Source organism: Hypanus sabinus, chromosome 2 (assembly GCF_030144855.1).
Source record: "Hypanus sabinus isolate sHypSab1 chromosome 2, sHypSab1.hap1, whole genome shotgun sequence".
Taxonomy (NCBI): domain Eukaryota; kingdom Metazoa; phylum Chordata; class Chondrichthyes; order Myliobatiformes; family Dasyatidae; genus Hypanus; species Hypanus sabinus.
The window spans coordinates 25,998,456-26,013,550 of NC_082707.1; the positions used below are offsets into that span (position 1 = coordinate 25,998,456).

General features: G+C 39.7%; 1 long non-coding RNA gene across 1 annotated transcript in view; it reads left to right on the top strand.

The window, feature by feature from the left end:
• LOC132404470 (uncharacterized) overlaps nucleotides 1-15,095 on the top strand; it is a 102,568-nt gene that overhangs the window by 78,043 nt on the left and 9,430 nt on the right. The gene's annotated exons all lie outside the window — the stretch shown is intronic.

Here is a 15,095-nt window from a genome sequence, read left to right on the forward strand (position 1 = left end):
TCTTTTATTCAAAATCCTGATGGTTGAGGGGTAGTAACTGTTCCTGAACCGGATTGTGCAAGTCCTGAGGCACCTGTACCTTTTAACTGACGGCAGCAGCGATGAGTGGTGAGGATCTTTGATAATGAGTACTGCTTTTCTATGGCAACGTTGCATATAGATGTGCTCCTCAATGGTTGCAAGGGTGTTACCCGTGATGTACTGGACTGAATCCACTACCCTTTGGAAGATTTTCCATTCAATGGCATTGGTGTTCCCTTACCAGGTTGTAATGCAGCCAGTTAGTACACCACACACCTGTAGAAGTTGCCAAGATTTTTGATGACATTATGAATCTCTGCAGACTCCTGAAGAAGAAAAGGTGCTGTTGTGCTTTCTTCACTATAATATTTATATGATGGGTCCAGGACAGGTCTTCTGAGATAGGAATTTAAAGTTACTGATTCTTTCCACCTCTAATTCTCCGATGATTACTGGCTCATAGACCTCTGATTTCACTCTCCTGAAGTCTACAATTAAATCCAGTCTGAGACTTAATCATCTAGATATGTGCTCTACTAGACAAGAGACCTATTGATCTCAGGCCATCGTTACCTGAAACTCCCCAGGCTCAGATCACCTCACCCAAGTTCCCAGTGTATTCTACAACATGCCTTACTCGCCCTCCACAAATATTGACCACAAGTGAGCGTCAATCTCACTCCCACCACGGTCCCTGATCCCACTAATTCACCATCAACCCTGATCAACAAAGAGCAGTTTGCACTTTACCAGCCCATTCCTCTCAATCTGCAAACATCCAATGGCAAATTGAAGGCCTCCAACTCACTTCATCAGGATCTAACCCCCTACCACTTGATGCACCATCAATAACTCACTCTGAGACGTAAGGCGAGATATCGGCTTTCATTGACTGGAAGAAGGAACAAGCAGTGAGTGACCACCATACTACATCCTGCAGACTGAGAGGCCGGGCTCAGGCCTTGATTGCCTTAATACCAGGGTCTGTGGGAGGAGCCACAGGAGCAGTTAGCAGGGGGCATGTCCAGACAGGTATATGTCGTTCACCATACCACTTTAATCCCCAATCAATGATCCACACAATTTCTCATTTCTATGCCCCTACACAGCCCCTCTCTATAGATCATGATCTTCCAGGTTTCTCATGGCTCTACCCTCATTAAATAAAGACCTTATCAAGTGTAAGCCTGACTTGGATGTGCTCATGGCTCCAGACTTGTGTGTTGTTGAACATGGAAGTGGTTTCCCTATTAAAAGGGTCACTGCTTCCTATCAGGCAACTGACCCATGCAACTCAGTGGGTGTAAATCAATTTCTAGACTAAAAATTGCCAACTGTTCACATTCCAGTTAAAGGTGCCCTTGATACAAGGTGTCAGCATTATCGGGGAGTTGCCTGATGCTAACAGTATCTTTGCCAGCAACTTCTGAAAAGAAAGTTGTTATATTTTCCCCCACAGCCATCTTGTCTTGCAATGGTGAAAATATTGGTGTTCTGTTTCATTCAATAATAAGGCAGGAGGAAGTCTTGGGAGACATCAATAATGAACAATGGACAACATTGCAGGACATACGTGCCAACAACAACAATAGCTTTTGATTTTCTGGGGCTCTAACATGAAATATTATAATGTAGATCTTCAGAACTGTAAGCCAGTTTTTAAATGAATGCAGTATTATTATTTGTAACAGTGAACAATATCTCCATACTAGTCTTGGTCACGGTCACTAGAATGTGTCTCAGGTTCAGACTTATTTATCACATGTACATGGAGACATACAATAAAAATTGTTGTTTGCGTTAACAACCAACACACCTAATGATGTGCTGGGGACAACCTGCAAGTGTTGCCGCATATTCCGGCACCAACAGTGCTTGGCAGAACAACACAGAGCACATCAAAGCCAAGAGCACCAGCCAGCAAAGGAATAACAGCAAAACGAGCCCCAACCACCTACACACACAGACAGTCCTCCAACTCCAGGACAGGCCTCCAGACTCCAGCCCACTATTAAAACTATTTACGTCCACTGTAAAGGGTACATCAATAGATAAGACACTGCATTCAACAAACTTACAGTATACCTCACTCTTAACTTCCTAACCAATTTATAACTTTAAGGATTGCAGTATTAAACTGATGGGGCAAATTCAACACAACTTTTTAGGCCAGCGATTACACAGCATACATCATGAAAAAAGGACATTGATTTCCCTTCCAAACTTTAATTCGTGACTGTGTATTAACGGCAGGAGATTTTAGCAAAGGTTATTACCAACACAGTATTTAAAATCCACTGGGGTGAGCAGGAATGAAAACTCATCTCTTTAAGGTATGTGATTACAGAGGAAACGGGGGGAGGGGGGGGAGGTGTTGGTGGGCAGTGTCAACTTCCTAAAGTGATAAATGGGTCAGATTTTAAAAATAAATATCTATCTTTTTATTTCTCCGCATCATTCCCCTCTGACCTCGGAAAAGCATGACAATTACATCCATCATTTGTAACTAACCTTATTGCAAAACATCTGACTAGCCGGAATGTGACAAGATGAAGAGGATTTGGGGAGTTTCAGAATAAAAGAAACAACAAAAGGGAAAAGGCTCTGTCAGTCTCTGGTAACAGTAAGGTGAAGAGTTTGTTATTGGAAACACATTCTTTTGTAGTTATTCACAGAGGCACCATGAATCAGCACAGTAATGCAGTGTGCTAAGCACATTAGTATAACTTTCCTTAATCTATACTCCACAGGCAGTCAGACATTTGGCTACGATAAATGTTAAGAGTAGAACAGTGCAAACAAGCAGCAGAAAATCATAAAAATTTCATTGTACAATGTAAGCCTTTTACGGTAATGTTTTCAAAGCTCACAATCCCTGTAAGGTATATATATTTTTCTTAAGATGGTTTTGATATTTTTTAAAGGGGCATTTCGGCAGTGCCCTTTAGAAAGTTCTTGCAACAAGTGTGTGTGTTATGATGTGAATGCTAATATAATGGGGCTATTGTGTCACACAGGTTGTTTCAATAACATGAAGTCAGATCAAAAGTAGTCAAAGGGAAATACTTGCTGAAGGAGCTTTTAAGAGCACCCACATAAAGAACTGGCCAACAGTGCAGCCTTTCAAACTTAGTGCAAGGGCAGCAGTGTGATTTCCCCAAGTAGCAGTACAGTCCCTTTGCAAACTAGGGTTAACAGAAAGACTTTCCCCCAAACTTAGCTTATTCTCAGACCTGACTTTAATAATGAGGAAGACTTGTTGTTTTAATATGAAGTGTATCAAGCTAATTAACATTGTTTGTAAAAGTGTAACATTGCAGGAAGCACAAAACAAGATGGTTTCATTTACTACGCAGACAAAATGCTGGAGGAACTCAGCAGGTCAGGCAGCATCTATGGAAATGAGCAAACTGTCGATGTTTTGGGACAAGATTCTTCTTCAGGACTGGAAAGGAAGTGGGAAGACACAAGGACAAAAAGATTATGAGTGGGGAAGGAGCATGGGTAGAATGTGATAGGTGAAGCTAGGTGGGTAGAAAAGGTAAAGAGGTGGAGCAGAAGGAACCTGATCAGAGAGGAGAGTGGAACATTGAAGAAAGGGAAGGAGGAGGGGACCCAGGGGTAAATGATAGGCAGGTGAGAAGAGGTAAGAGGCCAGAGAGGATAATAGAAGAAGAGGAGAAGGGAGGGTTTTTTAATACGGGAAGGAGAAATTGATGTTGATGTCATTAGTTTGGTGGCTACCCAGACAGAACATAACATGTTTTTCCTCTACCCTGAGAGTGGCATCGTCATGGCACGTGAGGATGCCATGGACCGATATGTCAGAATGGGAATGGGAATCAGAATTAATACGTTGGGACACACTGGAAAGTTCTGCTTTTGGTGGATGGAGCAGAGGTGGTTGGTAAAGTGGTGCCCCAATCTAGAATTCACCAACGTAGAGGAGGCTACATCGGAAGGAGTGGACACAACAGACAACCCCAGCAGATTTGCTGGTGAAGTGTTACCTCACCTGGAAGGACTGTTGGGGCCCGAAAGGAGGTGAGGGAGGAGGTGAAAGGGCAGCTGTAGCACTTCGATCACTTGCAGGGATAAGTGCCGGGAGGGAAATTAGTGGGCAGGGCCGAATGGACAAGGGAATCACAGAGGGAATTAGCAATCCCTGTGGATAGCGGAAATTGATGGTGGGAGGGGAGCGTCAGGATATTTTTAGTGGTAGGATCCCTTTGGAAATGGCAGAAGCTGCGGAGAATGCTGTTTTGGATGTGGAGGCTCATGGGCTGATTGGTAAGGACAAGGGGAACTCTATCACTGTTAAGGCGGTGGGAAAATGAGGTGAGCATGGATGTCCGGGAAAAGGAGGAGATGTGGATGAGGGCATTATTTGGGTTTTATTTGGCTTGGTAAGCTCACTAATTCCACTGTCTGGGCAGTTTCCACTGTAGTGTGTGTTTTAAGCAATGATGAATGAGGATTAATTCAGTTTCTACTGTAGTGCACTACTGCTTTAACACATATTGCATTGTTTATCTCAGAGACAGAAGCAAATTAATCAAGCAAAGATGTTAATGTTTAAACTTTCCAAACCCGGTGTTTATTCAGTTTCTGAAAGATGTTGAGTAACATAGTATGAATCATTTTATTTTACAATGGGATGTACCTTTTCATGAAATGAAGGAACTAAAACTCTACGCAAGAGCAACAATAGAGTTTGTATGGCACCTTTAATATAACAATATAGATTAATATGTCAAGATTACTGTGACTCCATGAGAAGTTCGGATAAGTACATGGTTGGACGGAATATGGAGGACTATGGTCCAAGGGCAGGTCGATGGGAGAAGGCAGAGTAACAGCTTTGTATGGAATAGATGGATCGAAGAGCCTGGTTCCATGCTGTCATTCTCTGTTGTCTCTAAGGTGCATCACAGAATTGACTAGAGCATAGAAAAACCGAGAGGTAAATTGGTGGTCTGAGCAAAAGGACTCTGAAACATGCTCTGAAATAGGATCCTGTTTAGATTATATTCATTTGTTAAACTTTGATCACAGCTTCCCAAATCCTTAGCATTTAATAACAAATCTATCAAACTCCATTGAAAATGAAGGGAAAAAAAATCACAAGCTGGATAAAAGGAATGATTATGTGCAAGTTGTTACTATAGTTTGTTGCAGTACTCTAAAGCAGGGTGTCCAGTAAGTATGAAGTATTTACTTTTGCTTTTCAAATATAGTTGAACCTATTGTGTACTATCAATCTCCTCACAACCAAGGCATATGCAGTGGTGCAGATTACAGTCTAAAGTTAATTACTCATCCATTAGTCTGGGAAGGTCTATAGTAAATTTTAAATCTTCAGCAAGCTGAGAATAAAAACTTTCCTGAAGTTCCAAGAATCAGATAAGTATTGGGTAGTCAAAAATAGTAATGGTTTGTATATTCCATAAGTATAAATAGTATTTGAATGTGACTTGTCAAAACACTCAGACTATCTAGGGATCATTTCCTCATAACATCATACACAGAGGAGGGAGATTTCCACCAGTATTTCTAGTTGAGTAATACTAGGGCTCAAAAGGATACATTGGCAGTCTCACTAGAAATATTAACACAGAAAATTATCACACAATTAATTACAATTTTGCCATGTACTGTGTGATTAGAGAAAATCATGCCTACAGATAGTCTAATTGGATTCACTTTTTATATATATATATATATATCTTTTGTTTATGTTGGGTTTCATTGGAGTTGTTTTGGCAGAAGCAGTGGAAAGCTAAACTGTATGCCTAGAATATTAAGAGGAACACAGTATGTCGGAGTATCCCTCCACAGACCACTGTAGAAAGTGTTAAATCCAAGGGCAAAATTAAGAATAACTTCATGTATCCATGAAACCTGAGACTGCATCATGTATCCACCATTGGTCATAATTCAAACTTTTAAAACTTCAAAGTAAATTTATTATCAAAGTGCATACAGTATACAGTATTTCACCTATACCGTCCTGAGATTCATGCTCTTGCAGACATTCACAATGGAACAAAGAAATACAATAGAATCAATAAAAAAACTACACACAAAGACTGACAAACAACCAATATGCAAAAGAAGACAAACTGTGCAAATACAAAAAAAAACAAATAATAGTAATAAAATCGGAGTCCTACAAATTATATTATGACTGAGCCATTATTATGGATAGGACAATCCATAATAGCCATCTGGATGTAATATTACACGATAAGCAAGCAAGAACAACTTGCTTAATAGATTTAGCTTTTCCAAACACACATAACATACAGAAATCTATAGGTGAAAAACACCAGAAATATGCTGAATTAAAAGAGGAAATTGAAAGACTATGGAACATGAATAGGATAAACATTGTCCAGATAGTAGCATCTACAACTGGTATCATCCCAAAGTCGCTACACAATAACTTTAAATAACACTGGGCAACAATTTTTTTTCAAAAGTGTTGCTTCCTCAGAATTTTTTTTTGTTTATGATAGACTGCTTGAATCTGAACAGCAAAATAATTTCAGACTACTTGTATCACGTAGGAATTTGGAGAAACAACAAATTAACTTTTATTGAATATAATGTGTTTAATTGCATAATGGTGCTGATGCTTTGTAATAGTTCAATTAAGTTAAAAATATCTTGTTAATCATTTTCCTTTGTACTCAGTGTCTGAGGCTTCTTGCTTAAGTGTCTAACAATAATTCACCAGCATTGATGGATTCCAGTTGCCCTGGTATCTTTTCTCCATGATCGCAATGTCCTGGTGAAACCTTTCACCATGATCATCACTAACAGCACCAAGATTTGCAGAGAAGAAGTCTAAATAGGAATGCAGAAAATGGATCTTTAGTGACATGTTGCATTTCATGGTTTTATATGCTTGAAGCATGCTTTCAACCAGCTGCCTGTAGTTTGGTGCTCTGTAGATGCCGAAAAAAATTTCAACAACTTCCTTGAATGCCTTCCATGTGATTTTCTCTGGTCCCACTAGAAATTCTTCACATTGCCTGTCATTGATGACCTGTTTGATTTGTGGACCAACAAAAATGCTTTCCTTAATCTTGGCGTCTGTTATTCTGGGAAGCACCTGTCTCAAATATCAAAATCCTTCATAGATTAATTTTTGTGCCTGGTGATAGCAAATTTCATCCTTACAGTCCTGAACCCAATAATTATTACTAAAATCTGTCCTGCCGTGCAGCAGCTGTGTCGCCTAAGCGTGCCCAAGCATGCCTGGACAAGTTAGAAAGCTTTCCAGCTTACATTGTAGGCAACATTTTAATTGTCCTGAATTGTGAATTGAAATAACAAATATAGGTGATTTCAAAAAATGGCACATGATAGGGACATTTCAAGGTGATTTTCATGATCAACAGCCCAAAATCCATAAAATACTCCCAAAAGTATTCAGGAAGCAAAATCTTTGTTGTCCAGTGTAGTTAGGCCTACAGAGCAATTTGTATATAAATCTCCAGAAAGCCACAATACTAAACACCACTAGAATAGTCCAACAGTTCTTAGCAATTGAGGAATGAGTGTGCTTGGCTATACCTGTACCTCAAGTTTTACCAGCTTAAGCTGAGAAAAAATAAAATTTAAAAAAAATTAATAACAAATAAGTAATAATATTGAGAACAAGAGTTATAAAGCCCTTGAAAGCAAGTTCATAGGTTGTTAAATCAACCCAGTGTTAAAGTGAGTGAAGTTGTCCAAGGTGGTTCAGGAGCCTGATATTTGAAGGGTAATGACTATTCCTGAACTTGGTGGTGAGGGACCTTAGTCTCCTGTATTTCCTTGCCAATGACAGCAGAAAGAAGAGAGCATGGCCTGGATAGACCGTGTGGACCTTGATGGTGGATGCTCATTTCTTGAGGCAGAGGTCCATGTGGATATGCTCAGTGGTAAGAAGGGCTTTCCTGTTTCCTGTAGGCTCTATCCATACTTTTTATAAGCTTTTCCATTCATGGGCATCGGTGTTTCCATACCAGGCTGAGATGCAAACAGTCAGGATACTCACTGCTGTGCATTTACAGGAGTTTGTCAAAACTTTAGAAATTGTGCCAAAACTTCACAAACTTCTAAGAAAGTAGAAGAGTTGCTTAGAACTGATGCAGCTAGGATCTCAAGAGCTTTAATGAGGTGGGTAGAGTTGCCACATCCATTATAATACCATAACAGGAGAGTTCAGATCAGAGTTTCTTGTGGCAAATTCTGGTGTGTGAAAGCATTGAGTTTATAGAAAATGCTGCCATGATTAGCATAACATCAAAATGTATATTGTATATTGAGACATTTTATCTCTACTCAAGCAAAAGTCTTAAACAGATAGAGTTTTCCTGAGAATGAATTTATGCAATAGGATCTGAAAAATTCCCATGCGTAAAAATAGTGAGCTGGATCATAGTCAGTCTGATCCCCTGCCTACACTACGGCTGTAGTTATCCAACGCCCCCTGCTAACACCTCCATAGGATGTGCTGTGCTGGAGAAACTCAGCACCACTGCGAGGCAGGTTGGACTATGAGTGGTAACAAGGCCTCTTGAGACAGAATGAAAGGGCCCCTACTCCTGTTTCTAAATGGAGCTGATATTCAGTGATAATGAGGGATTAAAATAGAACACAGAAATAAAGAAACAAGTAAAATTAATTTTAAAAAAAACATAACAAATGTTCGGAAAAGCATCAATCTAAACCATGAATGTACACTGAAATAAATTTAAAAAAAAACAGAATCCTTAACCGAGATTGTTTTAATGAAGATTTAAATTAATGAGGTCCCTGGTTGGGCCTGATGCAAGGTATCTGGCCCCTTGTTTAATTCAATCATGATTTGCTGTGGGAGCCAATGGCAAGACAAGTGCTAGAATGTGGGCAGCCAAGGTCAATGGCTAGGTAAGACCCACTGCCAATGATGAAACAATCTGTAGCTCAGTGCATTTTACTTCAAAACACTCCAAATGTTATGAGTAATCCTATTGAAAAGAAAATTATACTTCAGAAAAAAGACACTTGTTCTCATGAGCACGCACAAGGGAAATAGAGACGTGCTCAAGGGGAAAATACTTCCATTTAATTTGAGTTTTCACTTAAATAATTCACAACAAACTTTATAAAATGTGACAAGTAATTGATTCCTTGGTAAAATAAAATGATTATCAAGTTATATCAAGTTGTGAAATGGCATTTATTCATTTCTTGCTAAATGCAGAATACCGATTTCCATTGTTGATTATTTACTGTTAATGCCATGGTGAATCACTCCTGTTTATACATTTAGCTCCATTCCTCATTTGATGCAATGGTACATATGAAAATCAAAGCCAATATAAGTTTGGCAGTAAAATTTTAAAAAAAGTAGGCACTGAATTTCTTTTTTCTTAATTTTATTATAAAACTCTGCTGAGGTTCTTTTAATCTCCTATTATGAACATGCTAGGGTATCAGCAGGGCTCCCATCAAACAAAAAAAAAACTCAATGCATACCTCAACCAACGAATTCCTTTAGAATGTCTCCACTATTAGAGAACAGAGCAATATAATGTAAAATGTAGAGAACACGTCACAACAAGAAACACCATCTGGCCTAGTATTGACATAATTTCTCTCAAAGTTCCAGTGATGCCTGCTGAATTTACATTGGGAGATGGGAAGACCAGAGTTTCAGGACAAAATTTTCATTGTGATACATTGAGCTTGTACGAGAACTACCTTCTCTCGTTAGCTGTCTGGTCTCTAATCTGATGGTCTCCCAATTTCATCTCCAGCATTGGATTTAAGAGGGAGGAAAATTTGACTTTGTGTAAAATCAATCCTCGCTTTTAAACTCAAGAAAACAATAAAATAGAAGCAAGAATAGATCACCAGATCCTTAAAATCTTTCAGGTTATCATAGGTGACCCCCAACTAACCTATCCAACAATAGCCAACATGCTTTGTACCAGAGGTGGAGGGATAAGCCAAACCACCTCAACCTAATCTGTCATTGCCATAGGCTCTAAGTAATTCCATGCCCCTTTGTGCTCACTGAGAAGCAAAATAATTTTTCGATAAGAAGACCCAAGGACAAAACTTGAGCCAGTTTGAAAATGCTTGAAAATCCATGACTCAACTGTGGATTTTAGGATGATTGAATTTAGATTGCAAGAGTCATTTCATGTAATTGACTCAGAAAAGAGGAGAGCGTAGAAGGTCAGGGAGATACGGGGGATCTTGAATATTTAGAGACCTTTGGGCCCAGAACATGTTCAGGAAAAGTATTCTGAGGATCCATGCTGGTGAAAGAGAACAGGTCACAAGGAATGAATGGCCATTGTTCTTAAACTCGATTGACTAAGTGTCTTCTATTTTTTATCATGAGAACCACAGGAATGTACCCACATTCTGCAGAAACACCCTGCTGTATGTGAACAAACAAATCAAATTCCAACTGTTACTGTAGCATGGTACAGAGGTTCCAAAAGCAGGACCGAGAAAAGCTGTAGAAAGTTGTGGGCTCAACCAAATCCATCACACGCGCAAGCCTTCCCACCAGACAGAACATCTTCAAAAGGCTGTTCCTCGGGAAGATGGCAAACACTTCATCATCTAGTACATGCTCTTTCTCATTACTACCATTAGAGAGGTGGTGCAGGAACCTGAAGACTCACACTCGATGTTTTAGCAACAGCTTCTTCCTCTCTGCCATCAGATTTATGAACTGCCCATGAACCCATAAACACGACCTCATTATTCCTCTTTTGACTATATATATATATACATATTACAACTTCGAGTAATTTTTATGACTTGCACTGTTCTGCTGCCACAAAATAACCAATTTTACAACATGAGGTTCATAATAAATCTTATTCTGATTCTGATTCCAAACCTCTTCTGGACTACTGAAGAAACAGAAGGGCCAAAGTTTAATGTCCATAAAATTCCATCAATATGAGAGGTGTCCAACCCACACCTCCTCCAGCTTGACCCTGAGCTTCTCAGTCAGTATTGTCAGTCGGGTGTCACAGTAACAGCTTCATTGCATGAATCCGCACACCCATCTATCATGCAAACGTAGCTCAAGAAAGCACAGAAGCATTTTTGCTCTGCACATCAAAAAGTACAGTCAATACAAAATGATGCAAAGATACCTTTTTCATTGTAGTCCACACTACAAATAGTGCACGGTGGTCTTCCTACATATATCTTTCTCCTTTGGACTGTAAGTACCATCAGGGTGTTTGATTCTCTCTGTAATGGTCTGTGATTAGGATGAGCTGCTAAATCCTTATGAAGAGGTAGAGAGAATTGGATGGTGTAAGTGCTCACGTTTTCAGTTACCCCCCGCCCCACTTTCCTTTCCTAAAGACCTCCTCAGCAGACAGCACATCAGCAACATGTAAGTGCCACAGTAGGGTATATTGGTTGATTTAAAAGCTGATTCTTACTTGAAAGCAGGTGATGAGACGATCTGACAAAGAAAACAATACCTTTAAATTCTATGAACTTGGAACTGCCAGATTCTTTTTGAAATGCTGGTATGCTGGAAAATGATCTTTTCTTTAACCATTTGAAAAATCCATTCCCATTCCACTATTTGAAACATTTAAAATGTAATAAAAGACTGCCTGTGTGCTATAAGAAAGGAATTGAACAGAAGAGTTCTACAGATCCCATAAACAATAAGTGTAAAGTTCAAGTTACTTAAGTATTATCGGAATTAAAAGACTTCTCAATATATTGGTCAAGTCTACTTGTTAATTGTCATAAATCCTCTTTCTAACTTTTTATATTGTGTAAGACAGAGATGTCTAATACAGGATATATACTGCTCTCTCACCTCAAAATGGACTCCAATTTAGCTAATACACAAGAGATTGAAGGTGTTCGATTCTATAGCCACTAACAATCTGCTGGAGAAATGCAGCATGTCGACTACCATCTGTGGGGCGGGGGGGGGGGTAGAAATCATCAGTCCTGCATCACAACCCAGCACTCTGTCCTAATGCTGGGTTTCACAGGAACATCAATGATTCCTCCCACAGATGTTGCTCCACCCCCTGAGTCCTTCCAGTTTATTGCTTGATTCTCTGGTTTTGTAGCATTTAATGGATCAAAGTTCAAAGTACATTTATTATAGATGTATATGTCACCGTATACTACCCTGAGATTCTCTGAACCATCCACAATGCCAGTACATCCTTTCCCAGATAAGAGCCCCAAAACTGCACATAATAGTCCAAGTGTGTTCTGAACAATGCCTTACAAGGCTTCAGCATTACATCCTTGCTCTTATGGCATGGTAGTGTAATGGTTAGCACAATGTTTAACAGTACAGGTGACCCGGGTTCATTTTTCACCACTGGCTGTAAGGAGTTTGTATGTTCTCGCTGTGACCTGGTGGGTTTTCTCCGAGTGCTCTTGTTTCCTCCCAAAGTCCAAAGACGTACCAGTTGGTAGGTTAATTGGTCATTGTAGATTGTCCCATGATTAGGCAAGGATTAAAATGGTGAATTGCTAGCTGGCTTGACTCAAAGCGCGCACTGTATCTCAATAAATAAATAAATAAATATTCTAGTCCTAACATTGCTTTTGCCTTTCCACCTGCAGCTTAATCTTTAGGGAAACCTGCACAAGGACACCTAAGTCCCTTTGCACAACTAATTTCTGAATTATCACCCCGTTAAGAACATAGTCCACACCTTTGTTCCTTCCACCAAAGTGCATGACCTACACTTCCCTAAACTACTGTATATTCAATCTGCCACATTTTTGTCCATTCTCCCAATTGGTCTAAGTCCTTCTGCAGACTCCCACTTTTCTCAACACTATCTGCCTCTCCACCGATCTTTGGATTGTCTGCAAATGTGGTCACAAAGCCAACAATTTCACCATCCAAATCATTGACATATAATGTGAAAAGAAATGGTCCCTATTCTGAATGCAGGATACCACTAGTCACCGGCGACCAACCAGAATAGGTCCCTTTATTTCCTCTACTTCCACAGGAGTCTGCAGAGATTCAGCCTGTCATCAAAAGCCTTGGCAACCTTCTATAGATGTGTGGCGTAAAGTGTGCTGACTGGCTGCATTATGATCTGGTATAGGAACATCAAAGTCTTTGAGTGGAAAATCTTACAAAAGGTTTGGCCTAGTACATCATGGGTAAAACCAGCCTGACCATTGAGCTTATCCGCACGAAACATTGCCATTGGAAAGCAGCACTCCTTATCAAAGATCCTCGCCACCCAAGCCATGCTCTTTTCTCACTGCTGCCATCAAGTAGAAGGCACAGGTGGCTCAGGACTCACACCACCGGGTTCAGGAATAGTTACTACCCCTCAAACATCAGACTCTTGAACAAAAGAGGACAACTACACTCATTCTGTTTCTGGCGTTCCCATATCCAATAGTCTCACTTTAAGGACTTGTTACCTTGTTATTTATTGCTAATGATTTATATCTTCATTTGCACAGTTTGTTTATAGTTAATAATTCCTGATATTTACAGTTCACAGTTACTGATTGCTAAGATTTGCTAAGTATGCCCGCAGAAAAAGAATCTCAGGGTGTATGTGTTGTCATGTAATAAATAAATTTTACTTTGAACTTTGAACTTATTCCCATTCTTTGCTTCCTGTCAGTCAGCCAATAATGTATCCCTGCTAGCAGCCTCATGTGCAGCAGAAGGCTTTTCCAAAGGCATTCCATAAAGGCCTTCTGAAAGTCCAAATATTCAACATTCACTGACTCTTCTTTGTCTATCCTGCCTGTTAATTCTTCTAAGAATTCCAACAGATCTGTCAGGCAAGATTTCCCCTTAAGGAAACCACGCTAGCTTTAGCTGACTCCAAGTACCTCAAAAATTCACTCTTAAAAATGGATTCCAACATCTTCCCAACCACTGAAGTCGGGCTAACTGGCCTATATTTTCCTTTCTTCAGACTCCCTCCCTTCTTACAAACTGGAGGAAAAATTCAATTTTCCAGTCCTCTGGAACAATTCTTGAATCTGGTGATTTTTGAAAGATGCTTCCACAATCTCTTCAGCTAAGTCTTTCAGAACCAGGTGGTGTAGTCCATCTGATCCAGGTGGCGAATCTACCTTCAGACCTTTCAGCTTCCCAAGGATCTCCTCCTTAGAAATAGCAACTACATTTACCTCTGCTCCGGACGTTCTTGAATTTCTGGCATACAGCTAGTGTCTTCTACAGTGAACACTGATGCAAAGTACTTATTACATTTGTCTGCCATTTCTTTGTCCCCCATTACTACCTCTTAGCCATCATTTTCCAGCAGTCTGATATACACTCTCATTTCTGTTTTACTCTTTATATATTTGAAAATCATTTTTGTATCTTCTTTTCTATTATTGACTAGCTTTCCTTCATTTTTCATATTTTCTCTTCTTATGGATTTTAAAGTTGCCTTCTGCTGGGTTTTCAAAGCTTCCCAGTCCTTTAACTTCCTGCTTATGTTTGTTGTATCATATGCCCTCTTTTTTGTTTTAGATGTCCTTGACTTCTCTTGTCAGCCATGGTTATGTCATTCTCGCTCTAGAAGCTTCTTCATCTTTGGGATGTATCTATACGGTACCTTTTGAATTGTCCCAAGACTCCAGCCATTACTGTTCTGCCATCATCCCTGCTAGTGACCTTTTCTAATTAGCTAGGGTCTGCTCCTCTCCCATGCTGTGATACTCCATTGTAATCCTGATGTATCTCACTTTATTTTCTCCCTCTCAATCCGCAGGGAGAATTCTATCATATTACAATCACTGTCTCATAAGGGTTCCTTTACCTTCAGCTCTGTAATCAAATCTAGTTTATTACACAGAACCCAATGCAGAATTGCCCCTTTCCAAGTGGGCTCAACCACCAGCTGCTCTAAAAAGCCATCTCATAGGTATTCTACAAATTCCCTCTTTTGGGAACCAGCACCAACCTGATTTTTCCAATCTATGTGCATATTGATATCCCCAGCGACTATTGTAACATTGTCCTTATTACATGCCTTTTCTATTGTCCATTGTAATTTATATCCCACATCCTATCTACTGTTCAGAGA